At 45.0% G+C, this 21,470-nt stretch overlaps 1 long non-coding RNA gene across 1 annotated transcript in view; it reads right to left on the bottom strand.

Annotated features, from left to right (window-relative positions):
- The window catches only part of LOC135209038 (uncharacterized), a 78,267-nt gene that overhangs the window by 34,783 nt on the left and 22,014 nt on the right, over positions 1-21,470 (bottom strand). The gene's annotated exons all lie outside the window — the stretch shown is intronic.

Raw genomic sequence — 21,470 nt, 5'->3', positions numbered from 1 at the left:
CAAGTGGGAAATCAAGAAGTCAAGAACATAGTGGTAATTACAATCTCCTTTCTCATCGTACAGAGGTAGTGCCAACAGTGCACCTCATGCGGTGGACTGCAAGTATTACTTAAGGGTCTTTGCAACGTCCCTTCGGCCCATAGCTGCAACCTCTTTCATTCCCATTGCTATATCTCCATTCATATTCTTTCTTCCGTCTTACTTCCACTCTCTCCTAACAACATTTCATAGGGCAACCGCGAGGTTTTCTCCTATTACACCTTTCAAACCTCTTAATCAATACTCCTTTCAGTGCCGAATGACCTCATGGGTCACAGTGCTTGGCTTTTGGCCTAAATTCTATATTCCATTCCACAACTTCCTTTCTGACCAATTTTACAAGTGAATAACACACCAGCCCTTCCCAAGTTGCTAGTTTTCTCACTTGGGGTATTTCCTTTACTTGGTTAAAAAGCTCCTGTTCAGATAGTTGCTTCAGTTACATTGTCCAACATTTTTTTATATTCTACATTTCACCCCTTCTCAACCCCCCTTTACTCTAGGGCTGAACTTGGACACCCCCTACGGTGCCAGTGATGTCTTAAACCCACGGTATCTTTTTTCAGGTAGTAAGTCATATGTACACTGAAATGAGGTGTGATAATTCCATAGAGTGTATTAGGTTACTACATCTATGTGCAGAACCAGCCTCATTTCAGGGATGCCCTTCCCACCCCACCTAACCCCCTTTGGTGCACTTTGGTGTTAGTGATATCTTACCCCATAGTATTATTTTCGAGATAGTAAGTCATATGTATACCAAGTTTGGTTAAAATTGCTCAATACATTTCAAAGTTACGCTGGAACATAAACACACATACACATCCATACATGCATCTATTTACATATATAATATATATATATAATATATTATATATTATATATTATATATATATTATATTTTAATAATATATATATATATAGAATAGACACTGATATAGAATGTCAACTGGACGTTGTCCTGGTTGAATGATCTGATGCCTCAAATCTTTCCTGGATAAGTGACCCCCAAGGGTTTGAACCCGACATACTTTTGCAGCGTGTTTGGTACAAGTCCATTGGGGATTACCAGAAAAACAAAATAAGAGACTGTAAACATCATTAAGATTATGACCCTCAAGTAATATTAGTCCTAGATAACGATCCTCGAACTTTGTTGTGGGTCACTATCTAGGAAAGATCAGACTCCTCTCTTTACAATATCCCTCACACTTCTTAGTGTTTTATACAAGGTCGACATACATTTGTGTGATTTAATACATATGTATATGCATGTTTAGTGGACACATTTGTATTGTATATATGTGTATGTATGTATGTGAAGTATATATATACTACATACATACATACTATATATATATATATATATATATATATATATGTACACACACACACATATTATACTATATATATATATATACACACACACATATATATATATATATATATATATATAATATATATATATATACTATGTTGACCAAACCCAGCGCTGCCCAGGAAAAACTCTGGATGGCAACCAATGAACTCACTCACTTCTCACTCTCTTTCCCCTCAATCTCTCCTTTCCTGTTAACATAGTTGCTTCAGTTACATTGCCCAACATTCCAGCAACCTCAAAAACTATGGATTAGACACTAATATCCATCCATTTTTTAAATATGTTATTGTTATAATACAATTAAGTTTGTTCATACTTACCTGGCAGATATATATATATAGCTGTATTCTCCGAAGTCCGACAGAATTTCAAAACTCGCGGCACACGCAGTGGGCGGCCTGGTGGTAGTACCCATTCCCGCCGCTGGGAGGCTGGATATCAGGAACCATTCCCATTTTCTATTCATATTTTATCAGTGCCACTGTCTCCTGAGGGGAGCTGGGTGGCACTTAATTATATATATCTGCCAGGTAAGTATGAACAAACTTAATTGTATTATAAACAATAACACTTTTGTTCATGAAACTTACCTGACAGATATATATATAGCTGAATCCCACCTTCGGATGGTGGGAAGAGACAGAATAGATTTGTAGGAAACTTAAATTAAGTAGATGATGTACACCTTGGTTCCTCACCTGTTAGCAAAGTAGACTCTGTGATTACTGTCACTTAAGCCTGCTTGTGCTTAATCAGAGTTGCCAGCCAGGTGGAGACCTGTAGTGCTGGTGCGCTCTGGATGCTCTGTCAACGGGGACGTGACCTCAACGTGACAAGAGCATAGAGCCATACATATGAGGGCAACGAAGCAACTGACCACCACCTGACCAACTATCCAAGACCCCCTGAACACTAAGCTAAGAGATGGGAGGTCTTCACCAAAGACTACCACAACAAAAAACACAACAACTAAAAAACTAACCTAAACCTAACTAAGGGATAGGGAGAGAGCTACCTCAGCCCCCAAGACTGTGTCTGCAGAAACGTATGGCCCAAGAGAACAACAGTCCTTGTATATCGTTCTCACATCTCTCAAGTAGTGTGAGGCGAATACTGAATTGCTCCTCCAAAAGGTGGCGTCAAGGATGTCCCTTGATCGACATGTTCCTTTGGAAGGCAAGCGAGGTGCGACAGCTCTGACCTCGTGAGCTTTCACTCGCAAGAGGCTCAAATTGGTCTTCTGGTAAGACGAATGAGCCTCTTTAATCACGTCCCTCAGAAAAGAACGCCAAAGCATTCTTGGATAATGGTATATCGGGCCGTTTAACCGAACACCACAGATTATCTGAGGGACCTCGTACCTCCTTTGTCGTGTGACATAAAACTTAGAGCCCTGACAGGGCACAGGGCTCTCTCAGGTTCTTGGCCCACAAGGCTTGTCATACCCTTAATTTCAAAGCTCCTTGGCCAAGGGTTAGACGGGTTTTCATTTTTTTGCTAAGAAAGTGGGACTCAAAGAGCAGACCGCATTGTCACCTTTGAAGCCCACTCGCTTACAAATGGCTTGAATTTAGCTAACTCTCTTCGCCGTCGCCAGAGCAGTTAGGAAAAGAGCCTTCTTCGTCAAGTTCCTAAGAGACGCTTCATGGAGAGGCTCGAAAGGACTCGACATCAACAGTCTAAGGACTAAATCTAAGTTCCAAGAAGGAGGCCTCGCCTGAGGTATCTTGGTAGTCTCAAATGATCTCAGGAGATCGTGAAGATCTCTGTTGTCAGTAAGGTCTAGCCTCTGTGTCGGAAGACTGCTGACAGCATACTCTTATATCCCTTTATGGTCGGGACTGCCAGCTTCTGCACATTTCTTAAAAATAGCAGGAAATCGGCTATGGCTCACAGAGGTAGTGGGAAGGAAAGAAATTCACCCTCCTTTCTACACCATGCCCTGAAGGAAGCCCACTTCGACTGGTAAACAGCTCTCGAGGAAGTCCTCCTTGCGTTGGTGATCGCTTTCGCAGCTGCTTTAGAAAAACCTCTCGCTCTGGCCAACTTTTCGATAGTCTGAACGCAGTCAGACCCAGAGCGGAGAGTTTCGGTGATATCTTGCAAGTGTGGGGCTGTCTGAGTAGATCTTTTTCCTCCAGGCAACAAGTCCTCGAAAGTTCTATGATGAAGGACATCACCTCCGTGAACCATTCCTTCGCGTGGGCCACATCGGGGCGATCAGGGTCAACCTCGTCCCCTCCGATGCCGCGAACATTCCTTACTACTTCCCCCATGATCTTGAATGGCGGGAAGGCATACAAGTCCAGGTTCGTCCAGTCCCAGAGCAGAGCGTCTATAGCGGCTGCTCCCGGATCCAACACAGGGGAGCAATAAAGAGCAACCTCTTCGTCTCGACGTCGCAAATAGGTCGACTAACGGACGTCCCCACAGTCTCCATAGCTCTCGACAGACGTCCTGGTGCAACGTCCATTCCGTCGGCAGGATCTGATTCCTGTCGGCTGAGAAGGTCGCTCTGACGTTCTGGACTCCTGCGATAAATCTCGTCAGGATCCTGATTCGCCTCGCATCTGCCCACAGCAGAATCTCCCTCGCTTAAGTAAAATAGAGGACGGGAGTGTGTACCTCCCTGATTCTTTAGGTACGCAAGGGCCGTGGTGTTGTCCGAGTTGACTTGGACAACTTTCTCTGCAACCTTTTGCTGGAAGAACTGTAGCGCCAGGAAAACCAGCCGCTAGTTCCTTCACATTGATGTGCCAGGACACCTGTTCCCCCCTCCAGGTGCCTGACACTTCCTCCCTCCTAGTGTTTGCTCCCCATCCCGACACACCGAGGCATCGGAAAACAACACTAGGTCGGGGCTCAGAAGCTTTAGGACAACCCCTCTCGAAACTTCCGAGGATCTAACCACCATCTTAGATGGTTCTTCACCGATTTGTGATCAAAAAGGTCGCATCCAGATCCTCTTTGACTCTCCATTCTTCTGCTTAGAAAAACTGGAGAGGCCTGAGGTGTAGGTCTTCCCCAGGGAAACAAACGTTTTCCAAGCGGAGGAAATGGTCCCCAGCAGACTGCAATCCACTCCCTCGCCGAGCAAGCTTCCTTCCCCAGGAAGGCTGAAACTCTCTCTAAGCCTTGCAGCTGTCGTTCCTGGGACGGAAACGCTCGAAAAGCCACTGAATCATCTGAATCCCCAGATACACGATGGAGTGTTGAGGTCAGATGCGACTTTTCGAGGTTGACCAGAAGTCCAGGGACCTCGCCAAGGCTAACGTGAAGTGAAGGTCCTTCAGCACACCTCTCTTCTGACGATGCTCTGATAAGCCAATCGTCGAGATACAGGGACACTCTTATTCCTGCAGAATGTAACCATCTCGCTACGTTCTCATGAGCATGGTAAATACCATCGGAGCGTGCTTAAACCGAAACAAAGGGCTCGGAATTGCCAAACTTTGTCCCTTAACATAAACCTCAGAAAACTTTCTTGAAAGAGGGTGGATAGGCACGTGAAAGTATGCGTCCTGTAGGTCCAAGGCACAACCATCCAGTCGCCCGGTCTTCAAGGCTCCTAGAACCGACTGAGGCGTTTCCATCTTGAATTTTTTCTTTCTATGAAAGATTCAGGCTGCTTACGTCCAAGACTGGACGCCCACCCGACGACTGCTTTGGTACCAGGAAAAGTCTGTTGTAATATCCTGGTGACCCCAGGTCTAAGACCTGTTCCACCGCTCTTTTCTTGATCATTTGATCTAAAAGATCTAAAAGAACCTGACGTTTCTCCCCTTGGTATGACGTTGAAAGATCTCTGGAGATTGTGGATAGAGGAGGAGGGTCAAAAAGGGATCTTGTACCCCTGTTCCACTATCTGAGGGACCACGCATCTGTATCTCTCTCTCTCCGACGCCCCCGCAAAGAACTTTAGCCTGGCTCCGACCGGCATCTGAAGGACTATCTTCTCACTAGAGGATTTAGGTTTGAAGGAACCACTTCCTCTTGCAAGCCATCTCCCTCGAGGAGCAGCTCTCGAGGGAGGAGCGCCACGAAAGGGTTTAACCTTCCTAGGTGGTCGTCCAAAAGACGACGTGGAGGGGACTGCGGGACGTCTTGAAGACTGGGCCAAGAGGTCTGGGTAGCCTTCTCCTGTAGGCTTCACTGCCAGGTCCTTTACCATAGCCTGGGGGAAGAGATGGCTCGAAAGAGGCGCAAAGAGAAGCTCCGCGCTTTCTGCGATGTAGAAACAGACCTAGCTGTAAAGTTGCAGAAAAGCGTCTCTTCTTGAGAAAAGCAGTGCCGAAATGAGACACTAACTCTTCCGAACCATCCCTGACGGCCTGTCCATGCAGGATAACACATTGGACCAGCTCCCCCAGACTCAACGAGTCAGGACTCCTAGAATTGAAGATCCAGGACTCCCAAGCACCAGTCTAGAAAGTTAAAGACTTCCAGAGTCCTTAACAGACCTTTCATGTGATGGTCAATCTCCGTTGGCGTCCACGAAATCTTAGCGGTCGATAAAAGAGACCTCTTCTGTGCATCGACCAGACTAGCAAAGTCCCCTTGGGAAGACGACGGGATCTTAACTCCTACTTCTCCTTTGGTCTCATACCAGATGCCGCCTTTCCCACTGAGTCTTGAAGGAGGAAGGGCGAAAGTCGACTTGCCCTGATCCTTCCGACGTTCCATCCAATCCTGCAACTTCTTGAACGCTCTCTTAGTGGACAAAGAAGTTTTCATTTCCACAAACTCCGGACCTTGCACGACTTAGATGACGAAAACTGAGAGGGTGGAGACTTGGGAGCTGCAGGCTGGAACTTCTCACCAAAAGAAGAGCGTAACAGTCGAACCAGCACCTTGTAATCGGACCCAGACGAAACTGAAGGCTGTTCCTCCTCAACTGAGTCCGCCGGACTACTAAGCTCTCCTTCCTCCCTAAGAGGCAAAGGAGATTGCACCTCTGGAGAGGGCGTGCGCCCCAACGGTCGAGCCTTCAACAAAGGCTTTCGAGGATGACTGATATCAGCCTCTTCAAAGCGACCGACCTTCTGTCGATCCTTAGAGCTCGAAGAACGAAGAGCGTCTTGACCGCGCTGAGCGTCAAGAGAGGCTACTCTTACTCGCTCTAGAGGAGCGTCCTTACGCTTTCCGCTCAAGCGTCCAGCTTTCGCTTTCAAAGCGTCCTTCTGGGCGCTCTCGAAAGCCTTCTCAACAGGCAAAGCGTCAAGCAAAACATCCCGACGAGCGTCTTCAAAAGCGTCCTGCCGAGCGTCCTCAAAAGCGTCCTCCAAGGCGTCCTGCCGAGCGTCCTCAAAGGCGTCCTGACCAGGACGTCGAGAGGGAAGAAAAGCGTCCTGTCCACGAGACTTCCTACCCGTATAACGAGAACGAGGAAGCTCCGAAGGAGAAGCAAGCGGAGGAACAGAGGAACCAGAAACGCAGGAGGCGGAGAAGGGGACTGCCTCGTCTCTTGACCGGCAGTCTAGTGTCCTTCCTACGTTTAGGCTCAACTGCTGCTGGGCGAGTCTTCTGAGCCATTAAAGCCGACAATTGGTCTTGAAGAGACACAAGAATATTCTTCGTTGGCGAAGAAACAAAGAGGAGGTGAAGGGCTGCGCCTGCGAGAAGACGAGGGGCGAGGGGACGCCTCCTTCCTTCTCACAGGTACAGCAACCTGCCTCTCCGAGGCGCGAGAGAAGCGCTTCTCAGCGTCGTCCTCGGACGACGTCCTACCTCTCTTCTGTGGAGGAAACGCGACATACGACGCAGGCGAAGACCGCAACGATAACGGAGAGAGGGGACGTAAAGCGTCCTCCCTCGGAAAAGTCCTTTTCAACGGACGCAAGTCTCTCCGAGCGCTCCACCCCTTGCGCGGGGAGGGCGCCTCGGAGGACGAAAAAACAGTCCTAAGGATGCGAGCCTGAGCACGCTCCTTGGCAGCCTGGGAACTAACAACAGGTCCTGCCGAAGGGACGCCAGATCGGTGGGGAGGCCCCCGTAACCCTCCCTTGCTTGCGGATTTCGACATACCCACTCCCTGAGTCTGGGAGTCCGATAGAGGCTAGGCCTAGAGGCATTATGGGGCCGATCTGACGCCCCCCTCCACAAACACTAGGGGCACGATCACACACTTACTGTGAGCCGTTTTCTAGGGCCAACACTTTGGACTCTTAGAGTGCGTAACGACTCTAGAATCAGAGAAAGGGCATTACCTTCTCCAGACACAGAACCAGGGCCCTCAGGCAACAACACAGGATTAGGTGAAGCAAATTCTACTGGTGTTAAAATAGGAGAAACGTTACTTCCCTTACCTTTCGTAGAACCGCTCTTGGAGGAAGACCTCCTGATCCTATCTCGCCTCCCAACTTACGCCGATGGACTCATACACCTTCCATCCATCATCAGTCAAACTTTTGCATTCAATGCATCGATCATCCAACAAACAAACATGCCCCCTACACCACATACATATCTGTGTGGGGGTCTACCGATGATTTCGGTAGCCTCACCTTGCAATCACTCCTCACACACACTCTGAAGCTTCACTGAACTTGATCCCGACATCACGTTCACAGAAAAGCCAATCCAAAATCAAAAAACAGTCCACTATCGCGTATGCCAATCCAACAATCAGAGTCAAAACCAAAAGTCAATCCAGATACTTAGAACGAGTCAATCCAAAAAATCCTGGGCGGAGGTCTGTAAACAGGTGTTTACCGACCGGCGACAGAAAAAATATTGAATAGAAGAAAATGGGAATGGTTCCTGATATCCGCCTCCCAGCGGCGGGAATGGGTACTACCACCTGCGCCCACTGCGTGTGCCGCGAGTTTTGAAATTCTGTCGGACTTCGGAGAATACAGCTATATATATATCTGTCAGGTAAGTTTCATGAACAAATTTATTTTTCATCCATTCTCACACACCCCACCCCGTTTTCCTATCAGGGCTGAACTTGGACTTAAAGGGCACGGGAAGTGCCACTATTCATCTCAGCAACCTTGAAAACTATAAGTTAAACACTAATACCTGTTGCTTTCAGTTACCATTACGTCATTCCCCTCCCGCCCTCCATTCCTATTGTGGCTGAACTTGGACTTGAAGATCATTGGGAGTGTCACTATTCATCTCGGCGACCTCAAAAACTTTGGATTAGTCACTAATATTTGTAATTTTCTCAACCCCTGCCTATCAGGGTTAAACTTGGACTTACATGGCATTAGGAGTCACTACTCATCTCAGTAGCCCAAAAACTATGAAGTAGACACTGATATCTGTCATTTTAGGTTATTTTTGTCACCCCCTTCCTACCCCTTTCCAACTCCCTCTCTATTGAGGCTGAACGTGGACTTGAAGGGCATCGGGAATGTCACTATTCATCTGTGCAACGTCAAAAACCATGGATTAGACACTAATATCTGTCGTTTTCAGTTACTTTTACTTTTCACCCTTTCCTACCCCACTCCACACACAACAGCCTTTGGTACCAGTGATGTCATAACCCCACAGCATTCTTTCCCAGATGCTAAATCATACATACATCCATTTTTGTATATATAGATATATAATGTCATGTGTTTCTAAACTAAATTTGATGACCAATACACGAGGATGAATATCTGAAGTGGAAGAAGGAAACCCATCATTGGGTCTTTTAACATAAAGCTGCTATTTACTTCAAGAATATATTTCTCATGACTACGGGATCCTGGCAAAGAAATACATTGACTATACTCAATTCCAAGAGGTTACGAATTTTTTCTTTATCATTGTTTAGAGTGGAATGCTTTGATGATTATAATTTTCTTCAGACATCTACTATATCATTTCATTTTCTCATTCTATGTAAACTTTGGTCAATCAGATAATTATCTGTTGGCATAAAAGTAGTTGAAGTCTTAATGTCAGGCAATTTAAACAGCGCCCATGCTTACCAAATGGGCAATTTCGTTTCGCAAAAGTGTTTCACAATTTTGTTCTTTAAGATCTGCAGCTGATGGCAAATAGGATTAACACCTACAAACTAGATAGTTATGTAGCTGTCAGACCTCCCAGTTGTCAGTTCAGGTTCCCAAAAGTATGCTGATAAACACCTATTTCTTTGCAATACCTTTTTTTTCAATCAGAGATGATAAAAACAAGGGGGACGGTTTCAGAAGTCATCTATTAAAATGCTGGTTGGGTACCTTTGATTAATCTTGCATCAAACCAGCACGGACCCTTGATCAAAGTGGGGTAAGGTGATGATTTTTTTCTGGAACAATTATTATTTATCCAGATTATGTAAATGTCCTCTAAAGGCCGATTCCACTTACGAATACCTTCTGCTGATAATGCCCATAGTCTCCGTTACTTCGGAGAGCTGGACAAAATTCTTTTGGTGTACTTCAATATTTTCTGGAATCCTGAAACTTACATAAAAGTACGTGTGAGGAGAATCACGTTCACTGTGCTGTGAATTGTTAGATTCTTGAACAATGAGATTGCACGGAAATTAAAGACGCTTTTTGTCATCCAAACTCAACAAGCTACTGGCGCAGGTAGAGCTAATGATTATAGAGATACAAGTCAGAAGAGTTCAGTTCATGACAAAATCGTTGAAATTACTGACTGACTAACATCCCTGCCCAAAGAAGGTTCGAGCGTTTACATACCCAAGCTCAGATACTTGTTAGCTTTAAATTTTCATACAACCTACTGACAAAGCCCCTTAGGGTTAAATATAACTTGACTCGGTTAAATATAACTTGACTCCGAGTTATGGTATTAGCGCCTGTCTCAGTGTGGCAATCTTGCGTGCCAATACCCAGGCCATAAAATTTTGCACAATTCCTTCTTTTCCGGAGATGGAATTCTCCTTATACCCCATAAAAGGTTGACGCTAAACTTGCACATCGAAACAACGAATTTGCATCCTTCTTAAATCGCTGTGTGTGTGTGTGTGTGTTATACATTATAAAGGTAATCAAAACAATCACGAGTAGAAAAATACATTACTGACTCACATGGGGTTGTAACCCAGGTCTCTTAATTGCAAGACAAGGGCGCTACCAACTGAACCACACAAGTCATAAATGTAGTTGGAACTTACATGAGATTCAGAGCTTTTGTCCCGGTGTTTTCCGGAATAACTTCTTTTCTGTGCATTTGATACAGATATTACTTAGCCATAGTATACTTTACATCCCTACCTAATTTTCAGCAGTATTCATTATAAATTATATTCATAAGAGCAAAATAAAGAAGCCGAAGCCACTGGCGGAAAACACTAAAAAGGTGATGACGACAAACAGCTGTCTCTGATATTCTGAATAATTATTCAACGCCTCAGTGGCGTGGTTGATATGGTGTTTGCGTCCCATCTCGGTGGTCGCGGGTTCGATTCTCGGCCATTCCATTGAGGAGCGAGAGATGTGTATTTCTGGTGATAGAAGTTCACTCTCGACGTGGTTCGGAAGTCACGTAAAGCCGTTGGTCCCGTTGCTGAATAACCACTGGTTCCATGCAACGTAAAAGCACCATACAAACAAAAAATGAATAAATATTCGTACCTTGTCAAGGCTTCAAGAATGGCCGCTATGATAAGTCATTGTCCCAGTGCTTGGCTGGAAGTCTAAATTCTATGTATAATCCAATCTAATCCTATGCAATTGTCTTTATTACAATGATCGTCACAGTCATATTAGGAAAAATATCAAAGGAGTTACGATAAATTCCAATGTTTTCTTGACTTTGTTAATCTATTTATAATTATATAATTTTTAATAGAGAAATAATGATAGAAAGTAATTTCTCGGATCACTTGTGGAAACCCTTTTTTTGAAGGATTTCAGTACTCGACCTCATGGCATAAATCCTATATAGATTACCACTACTACAAAGTAAACAAGGAGTATTGGTTGTAGTTCACTGTTGCCAGAGGTGGAGACTTTTTCACGAATAGCCAATTATCCATCGAGGTGGAGGCAAATTAATGACGTCATAAGTTACGTCATTATACCTTCGAAAGCCATTCCTCTGAGTTTGCTGGCGATGGCAACAAGAAGTCGGTTTTACTCTTATAATTACCAGAATTATAAAACTTTCGTAAAACAGAATACAGTAAAAAATTAGGTAGGGATGTGAGATATCCTGTGACAAGTGTCACCTTTGTCATGTACGTTGATCAAATTTTATTCCGGAAAAACACCGGGACATAGGCTGTGAATCCCATAGTAGGTACCACTGTTACCTAAGGCTTTTACCCAAGCAGGATTCCTGCCTAGCATAAGACGGGATAATTCAAGATAAATGCTGCCAGTACAGTATTACTTAGGTTACAACTAATTTCAGGACTTGTGGTTCACTTGGAGGCGCCACTGCCTTTCTATGAAAGACCTGGGTTCGATCCTGATGTGTCAGAAATTGATTATATATATATTATATATATATATATTGTGACGTTTATAGATCGTTCCGTCTACCCGATATTAATCAATTAATTTTGATTTGGAAAATGGCAGCCATTTCCTCCAAATATCAGCTGATTTTTAGGAAACGCGGGAACCAAAACCCGCCAGCCAGAGGTAGGGGGTTCCCCAGTTGGGGGAAAAGTGTCTTTTGTCAGCTTTAGGGACGTATCTCAAAAGGGAAGGATGTAGGCAGATTGGTACTTCTTAGACTATATCTTAAGCTCTCTTTCCTGTGACCTCTGCTGGCTGTATGCTTTGTTTCCAGGATTTGCCTTGCTCGTGGGGGGTTAAGCTGACTTCCAACACCCAAGCAAAACACCTGGGTTCTTCCTTAGTCAGCTGCAGGACGTGACCTCGGACGGATGTCCAACCACCTGCCTTCCTGTTAGGCCTATCCAGGGCGTGAGTGGCGCGCCGATCGACAAAGCGAGGCCACGTTTTTCTACAAAGGTCCACACTGAACACAACATCCAGGTACATCTTGTGGAACAGCATATTGCCAGTCTCTCCCATCCTATTATTATTTTGATCCTCATTCTCCCAATTAAATTTCCAACCCAAAGGGAACTCATCCTTTTGTTCCCTCTCACTGCCTCATGGGCCGCATGCTTCCCTTGTGTGATCGTCCCAGACCAATGAAGTCATTGCATACCTCAGTGAAACATTAAAAGTTCCTTCTCCCCAGTGTTAGAGAATTAATTAATCAAAACAAGAAGTCATTTTTTTCCTTTTATCTCGTCTAATCTGGGATTCTTTTCCAGATTCCATGAGCCACGTGTCATGTCTCTCTGCCCGCAAGTGTTGCATTACCCAAGTTTATGAAACCAGCTTCACGAATCCATTTTGAGCCAGCTATTATCCATTTGTGAGAGATACAGAAGTCCCAACGTGTGGACGCTGCATTTACCTTTTCTCCAGGCCAGCAAGGGCCTTTTTGTAAATAAATAGCTGTAAAGTAACGAGCTGAGTTTTCTGGCGACCTTTCCCTCTAAAGAAATTATCACTAACTATCAGTTTTACGGTAAGTTCGATTAATTTCCTTCTGTCCTCCCTCAATTATTTCCGTTTACGTATATAGCCTCTCCCAAGGCCCGGCTAATACGTAATATTGGCGAACCTTGCCAGTCTCCTGGCTTGTAAATCGACTAACATTGTCGACCTTCGCCGAGGATTTGAACCTAGCTTGCTTTTAAAAAAAAATAAAAAGCTTGTAAATCGCGTTATCCCTTGAAAAACGAATGTAAATGTTTTTCAAAGCGCAAAACAATGCACACTTGCAGGGAAAGACACACTGGCTCACGGTAAGGTATTCCATTCATTAATATGATTATTCTATAACCAATGTTAGCTTAAGGTACGTTTAAGTATTTTTATTGTCGTAGTGTTTAAACAAGTGTGAAGTGAGAAATGTTATTTTATTGTAACGGCGAACGCGCCAGAGCTTTATTTTAGCGGCGAGCAAACAATTTGCCCCGCGAATTCTCTGTTACTTTGTGCTGTCCTCGTCAGACGGGACAGAGCACATGTGTAGAATAGATGCCAGAAAGAACCAGATCAAACTAGGAAGTGCTTTGCCAGGGTTTATTGCTGTATTAGAAAGCCTAGCTAATAGTTACGGCAAAAGAAGTGTACAATTCTTTTGTCTGTGATATGTTAGGGAATTCATTTTAACTTAGTTTTCATTCCAAGTGTTGGTAACCGCTTACCTCCCAGCTTAATTCAGCTTCGCGCACGCGCACTCTCAAGCCTGACAGCCAGCCCTCGGTTCACTCACAGCGGCAGCCATGTTTGTTATCTCTTTAAGCATTACCTAAACAATTTAAGCAAAGTAACGTAAGTCTCGAAGTTTTAACGTAAATAATATCAATCTTGGTACTAGTATCTATCGTTCTGCAGAGAAATTCAACGTAATTCGCCTTGAATAAGAAATTAGAATTTTTGTGTTTGTTTAAATTGCTTTTGCATTTTACAGAGAATCAGCGATTCGCCATCACTGCTAGCACACCGTGCTGCTAACCCGCTCTTCTCGCTCATGTGTTTCACCTCGCATCGCTCACTCGCTCGCTGAGCGAAAGTTTCATTTCCTTTCGTACTTAACGTAACCTCTTTTACAAATGTTTGCTAACATTTCATCTTAAAATCCTTACCGTCATTTCACTGTTCACAGGGACCTAGTAATCTTACATAAAGTTAACGTAAATCTTCAAGTAGAATAAATTACAAGAATTGTTAACGTAAAACGCGTCTTTGTAAAATTCATATTGAAACACAAATCATTTCATAAGCGCAAGCCGCTACTATTAACGTAAAAATCGTTCACCGCGAGCGCGTTATCATTTTCATAAAACTTTATCAAAAGCAATTCTTTCATTAAACGTTAACGTAAGTAGATAATTTAACGCAAGTTGCGTCATATTAAACTAACATTAGTAGTTCAATTCAATATAAGGGAGTTCATTCATATATCATTTTTCACCCTCTCCGAGAGAGAGAGAGAGAGAGAGAGAACCAGAACCCAGTATTTACGAAGCCAAGAGTACTACATCTTACCATTAATTATAGCATGCAGAATTAACATTATTTTAGTCTCTTGTGTCTTCATTTACACTGAGCGTGATACGTACGTGCCTGTGTCCATTGCAGTTTGCAAGCATTTATTTCCTTTACCTAGTACTTCAGCGAGGGACTGAGCATTTTCAATTATCATTACCTGTCGTTGCCCGACGAGTGGTCTTTCATTTTCTTTTATCACAAAAGACTTTTGCGATACCGCAAGCACAATTCGCACAGTGTGCCACGCAAATTCATTACTTCCAGACAGGGAAGTCGTTACCAGTTTAGGACTGGCCACCACCAGTGCACGTCAGGTCTTACCATTTTACAGTGCCACTAATTCTTGACACTGTCCATCGACTGGCTGCTGAAGTACTCCCACCTTTTACTTTCTCTTCTCCACCATTACACTCTGCCATGAACAGTGCCATTTCACTTCAGTATATTTAAGTATACTGCATTTAGTGTCCGGACACACCCAGCACGATACCAGTGCTCCAAGGAACGCCTCCTCATAAGTGCCATTGCCACCTGTACAGGCCAGTACAGGTAGCCATTATACCTGCGTGTCCGTCCTTACGGAACGCCCAAGTAAACCTGCGTGTCCGTCCTTACGGAACGCCCTATTCTTTAGTGTGTCCATGTACGAGGATCATTGATCTTTCGGACCATTCCAAGGGAACGCCTCCCAAAGTGCCGCAATACCAGCCCTAAGTGCTGTCAAACCTGCGTGTCCGTCCTTACGGAGTGCCCAATTCATTAGTGTCCATGTACAAGGGTCAGTGATCCTTCGGAACACTCAACAAGGGAACGCCTCCCAAAGTGCCGCAATACCAGCACTACTAGTGCTGTCCAAGGAACGCCTCTCATAAGTGCCGTGCACTGTATTGGACCTACAGGTAGCCCATTCCAACGTCTCCCAAGTTGGGAACGCCCGTAAGTGTGACGTACGCCGCACACTTCATTCGATTTTTTCACTCATCAGAAGGTGCCATTCACAAAGTGCCACCGAGCACCCAGTCTTTTCAGACTTTTCATTACCATTATCGCAGAACCCATTTCCAAGTGAGTGCTACTTTCCACAGTAGGCACTCCCATTCCATTCAGTACCCTTTCCTGGCCATTATTTTCATTTTCCTCCGAGCCTCTACTGCAGCCTAAGGGAAATGTCTTCCCTGCTTTCTTCCGGACTTTCTTTCGCCAGAGAGCTAGAGAAGCTCGGAGCCCTCATAACTCTGGGCAAGGAGGCTGGTTACACTGGACCAGCACTTGACAGTGGATAAAGGCGCAGCAGGCTGCTGCACGCCTGCAAGAAAAGAGAAAGAAAGAGAAGCAGAGAGGAAAGCCAGAGAAGCAGAGAGAAAGGAAAGAGAAGAAGAGAGAAAGCATGAGCTAGCTCTCCGAGATGACGAAATCTCTCGGCTAGTTTCTAAGCCCCAGACCATGAGCTGGACTCCCGGTAAGAGGTGGTTGCGGAGGTTCTGCACCACTTGTTGTGTGCGTGGGCATGCTGTGGATTCCGACCAGTGCCCAAGTCGGTCTCTACCTTGGGAGGAGAGCTTCCAGGGTGAACTTCTCCAAGGCTACCATGTAGCCCTGCCTGATGAACAGTCTCCTACGGCCTATCATGGGTGCAAGTCATGGCCGACACCGAAAGCCCAGGTCTCCCTTATTTCAAGAAAAGGCATTGCCTAGGGGTGCCAAAATCCAGACGGGCGAAGAAATTCAGTTTGAATGGATTGACAGTAACCTCTATTCTGTTCCTTCGGTCCTTCTGAATGTAAAAATACCCTTTCTGGACCAGGAGACCAAGGAAACCACATTGTGCCGCCTGGGCATAGTTGACCAATTTCATGATGTTTATCAGGTGATATTGGGCCGAGATCTACTTAAGCCGTATCTCCCCTGGACGCAGCTCCCACTACCAGATGGCACTGGATCCCTGCAGCATGCCTCATAATCAAACCTCAATTTAGATTCAGAGGCTAGTGCCTCCGATGTCCCAGACATCCCTTTTATTTGTGAACCTGGCCCTGACCCAGTGTCAGAGCCAGACGTTTCTTCCGCATCATCTCAGCCTCTTACCATCTTACCGCCTACCTCCTCCACTTTGGAAGAGGTAAGCCCACCAGTTAACCCCGGACTTGCTTCCGAGGATGATTCAACGGAGGTTTCCTTAACCTCCCTACCTCACATCACTGCCAGAGAGGACTCTTCACCTGTGCCAGAGCACACTGCCAGCCTTGGTGACTCCACAGATTCGCAACCTGTGGGGCCATCTCGGCCTTACCGTCCAGTGCCACGGAAGAGGTTCTGGAACAAGTTCTGCCGAGACTGTGGCCGCAAGGGTCACATGTCTGCCAACTATGGAGGGTGCGCAAATTTTAATATTCCTGCCATCGCAATGGCTGTTACAAATCCTTCTTCCCTAGGACCCCCAGCTAAGGGCCCTATAACCATCGCACCCCTCCAAAGCCATTATCACCCAAGCCACGTCAGAGCCTATGACGACTCTGGCGCTCAAATCTCCCTGATACGGGGAGATCGAATTCCCCGAGGGGCTAACGTCGATAGACGTCATTTAATAACCATTGAAGGTATCAACCATATCAAGCTGATCCTTCCGACTGTCCTATTGAGGGTCACCAGACCTCATTTTTCCAGAATTTGTACCCTTGCAGTTGCAAGCTACATTCCAGGAGGTTACGATCTCCTCCTAGGGCAAGACATGAAGTCTCCCTCACATTTCAAAAAGCCTAGGGGTCCTAACCCCACAACAAACCACTCCAAGGCAAGGAGTCATCGAAATTCTACTTCCTCCAAGAAGTACGTCCACCAACAGTCTCCCCCATTACCAAGGAGGGAGATTGACCATTCACAGTTCCGTTGCAAAACCTGCAACGTAATAGGGCACTCTACTAATTGGCCTAGGTGCCCTAGCCGACTACCAGCAGTGGACAATGTCCATTTTCCACAAGGCTTAGCCTTCAACAAGAAACAGGAGCCTCTGTCTCCCATTTCCAAGGGCACGCTGAGAGGTATTGCACCTCTGGTACCTGCCACAGGTCCAGTCGACCTCAACTCTCTGCCAGTGCCACTTGGCAGCACTGGGCAGTGCCAAGCTCCGTCCAGCCTGGACGTAGAGACACCACAGAACTTGACTTCTGCGCCTGGCCCCGAGCTAGTGCCGGCGCCTAACCTAACCAAGGATCCTCCTACAGGAGATCCTCCAACAGGCATGGAGCTTACCGCAGCCCATGGCCAATCCAAAGTCCATGAGTCTTCTTCACCCTCACCACTGACGCCCGAGGATGAACCTCCGGCAGACCTAACCTTCATACCTCCTCTGGAAAACCAGGAAAAAACGGCCCGACCAGGAGTCAGCCTGGAGTTTTCCCTTACGACGGCTGTCGCAGCAGCTGAAGCGAGGGCCTCCCCTGCAGTAGGTTCCACCTCTACGACGGTTGCTGCAGATACCGAAGTAGGGTGTTCTCCTGAAATCCCTCAGGCTACCACTGCCTCTGTTCCTGCCGGCGTTTCTGGCCTTTCCCCAGAGTCGGTGCCTCCGTCTACTCCTAGGACTGGTATAGCCAGGTCCTGGAGGAATAAGAAGAAGAAGAAGGGACGTAGCAAATCATTAACACACTGACCAAAGAGCCACATGCTCTCCTTGACACCTGTGCCCGAGGTACCAGTGTGTCGCATTCAATTGCAGAGTGATCCTGGCACCTACCCAGAGAAGGTAGCCAGCCTGATCTCTGCCAGCAGAACTAACTTTCTAACCCCTAGAAATGGTGATACTAACCCTCACTTAAATATAATTACCTCATTACATTTCCATCCTGGTAATGCACTAACCACTCATCATCCCCACGCATCATTACCTCTCATCATGTATTTTAACAATTCCGTCGCTGAACTACTGCGGTGCGTACCACACTCTGGAATGATTGCATCTCCATTTAACTGTATTGAGTAGGTTAGGCTAATGATTTAGTACCAGGGCATTAGGTTAGTAGCAAGTAGAATTCAAGTAACCATTATATAGGGGTAGAGTAGACTGTCGTCACAGACAACCCGTAGTTATTACTAAGGCTAGACTATATTACTAAATTAAGTTAGGTACACTTAGCATCTCCACCTATAAGTTAGGTAGGCCACTGTAGTTAGCTGTATCGCTGCTCAAAAAACTTCAAGTTGGAGTAGGAGAACTGGGTAGTCGAGACGATCAATTTATTTAAGCCAAGACCTTCACGCCCGAAAGGGAGTGGAATGCCTTCTTAACAGGGGGAGCTGTGACGTTTTATAGATCGTTCCGTACCCAGATATTAATTAATTAATTTGATTTGGAAAATGGCAGCCATTTCCTCCAAATATCAGCTGATTTTTAGGAAACGCGGGAACCAAAACCCGCCAGCCAGAGGTAGGGGGTTCCCCAGTTGGGGGAAAAAGTCTTTTGCCAGCTTTAGGGACGTATCTCAAAAGGGAAGGATGTAGGCAGATTGGTACTTCTTAGACCTATATCTTAAGCTCTTTCCTGTGACCCCTCTGCTGGCTGTATGCTTTGTTTCCAGGATTTGCCTTGCTCGTGGGGGGGGTTAAGCTGACTTCCAACACCCAAGCAAAACACCTGGTTCTTCCTCAGTCAGCTGCAGGACGTGACCCTCGGACGGATGTCCAACCACCTGCCTTCCTGTTAGGCCTATCCAGGGCGTGAGTGGTGCGCCGATCGACAAAGCGAGGCCACGTTTTTCTACAAAGGTCCACACTGAACACAACATCCAGGTACGTCTTGTGGAACAGCATATTGCCAGTCTCTCCCATCCTATTATCATTTTGATCCTCATTCTCCCAATTAAATTTCCAACCCAAAGGGAACTCATCCTTTGTTCCCTCTCACTGCCTCATGGCCGCATGCTTCCCTTGTGTGATCGTCCCAGACCAATGAAGTCATTGCATACCTCAGTGAAACATTAAAAGTTCCTTCCTCCCAGTGTTAGAGAATTAATTAATCAAAACAAGAAGTCATTTTTTTCCTTTTATCTCGTCTAATCTGGGATTCTTTTCCAGATTCCATGAGCCACGTGTCATGTCTCTCTGCCCGCAAGTGTTGCATTACCCAAGTTTATGAAACCAGCTTCACGAATCCATTTTGAGCCAGCTATTATCCATTTGTGAGAGATGCATAAGTCCCAACGTGTGGACGCTGCATTTACCTTTCTCCAGGCCAGCAAGGGCCTTTTTGTAAATAAATAGCTGTAAAGTAACGAGCTGAGTTTTCTGGCGACCTTTCCCTCTAAAGAAATTATCACTAACTATCAGTTTTACGGTAAGTTCGATAATTTCTTCTGTCCCCCCTCAATTATTTCCGTTTTACGTATATAGCCTCTCCCAAGACCCGGCTAATACGTAATAATATATATATATATATATATATATATATATATATATATATATATATATATATATATATATATATATATATGTATATATATATATATATATATATATATATATATATATATATTATTTGTATATCCACAATGGTCCCGTGGGTGAAGTATAACTAGGTATAAAAAAAGTCCACTAAGAGAGAGAGAGAGAGAAAGAGAGCAAACGATGTAAAATGCGGAGAAGGTACAATGAATTCGAGAGAGAGAGAGAGAGAGAGAGAGAGAGAGAGAGAGAGAGAGAGAGAGAGAGAGAGAGAGAGAGAGAGAGAGCCGTTTACGTCAAATTGGCTAACCGTTGTTTCGTCTTTGCTATGTATGAAATCATCTCAGCCCTTGCTGACATGTTTTGATATGGCAATAAAAATGATATTGTTAAGATACAATAAAGTTTTGTACATACTTACCTGGCAGATATATACTTAGCTATAGACTCGGTCGTCCCGACAGAATTTCAAAACTCGCGTCACACGCGACAGGTAGGTCAGGTGATCCACCATTCCCGCCGCTGGGTGGCGGGGTCTGGAACTATTCCCGTTTTCTAAGCCATAATTTCTCTTCCACCTGTCTCCTGAGGGGAGGATGGGTGGGCCATTAATCGTATATATCTGCCAGGTAAGTATGTACAAAACTTTATTGTATCTTAACAATATCATTTTTGTACATGAAAACTTACCCAGCAGATATATACTTAGCTGATTGGCACCCTTGGTGGCGGGCAAGAGACAGCTAAAAACAAAATAATACTTAAACTAAATACATTAAAAAACAGGGAAAAAACAACCTATGTTCTTGGATAAAATAATCCATGGTTCCTACCTGATTGGGCTGAAGACTTCATGACTACTGTCGATGAGTCTGCCTGCCTCAAGAGTTTCAACGAGGAATGAACTATGGTTGAATAACTCTTTGAATGTGTCAATGGGGGCTAGCCCGCTTATGCGACAGAGCCTATTCTGGATCGTACCAATGGGCTATGGTAGAGCCTTGACCTTTTGTCATATCAATGGAGACTCGCCCTCTTACATGACAGAGTTAAGGTTACTAAAAATAATCACAAGGAGCACTGAAGCCAATCCCGATCACCTGACCATGTTAGTACTGTTATAATCTATGAATTGCAAGAGGGTTCCCTATTCCCTCTGACAATTAACCAATAAAAAACAACCACCAATAAAAGATAATTTAAACACTAAACTAAATTAGGAAGGATTAGCCTCAGCCCCTTCTCCCAGCACTGAATTCGCCGAAACATACGCTCCCAGAGCAAAGCACTTTTCGTACGAAATTTAACGTCTCTTAGGTAATTCGAGCAAACACAGATTACATCTCCAAAACGTAGACTCTATAAGAGCTGAAGGAGACCGTTTGGTGAAATGCCATTGACGTAAGCTATGGCTCTCACTCATGAGCTCTACTCTGAGAACCTTGAGGTGCTCTTCATTGCACTTAAGGTGAGCTTCCCTTATTACATCCTTTATGAAGAATGTAAGGGCGTTCTTGGAATCGATCTTTTCGGATCTCTTACAGAGCACCAAAGACTTTCTTCTGTACCTCCCAGCAACTTTTTCTTCTGCAGGTAGAACTTGAGTGCACCCTGAC

Source organism: Macrobrachium nipponense, chromosome 37, assembly GCF_015104395.2.
Source record: "Macrobrachium nipponense isolate FS-2020 chromosome 37, ASM1510439v2, whole genome shotgun sequence".
Lineage (NCBI taxonomy): Eukaryota > Metazoa > Arthropoda > Malacostraca > Decapoda > Palaemonidae > Macrobrachium > Macrobrachium nipponense.
This window is presented reverse-complemented; position numbering and strand designations above follow the sequence as displayed.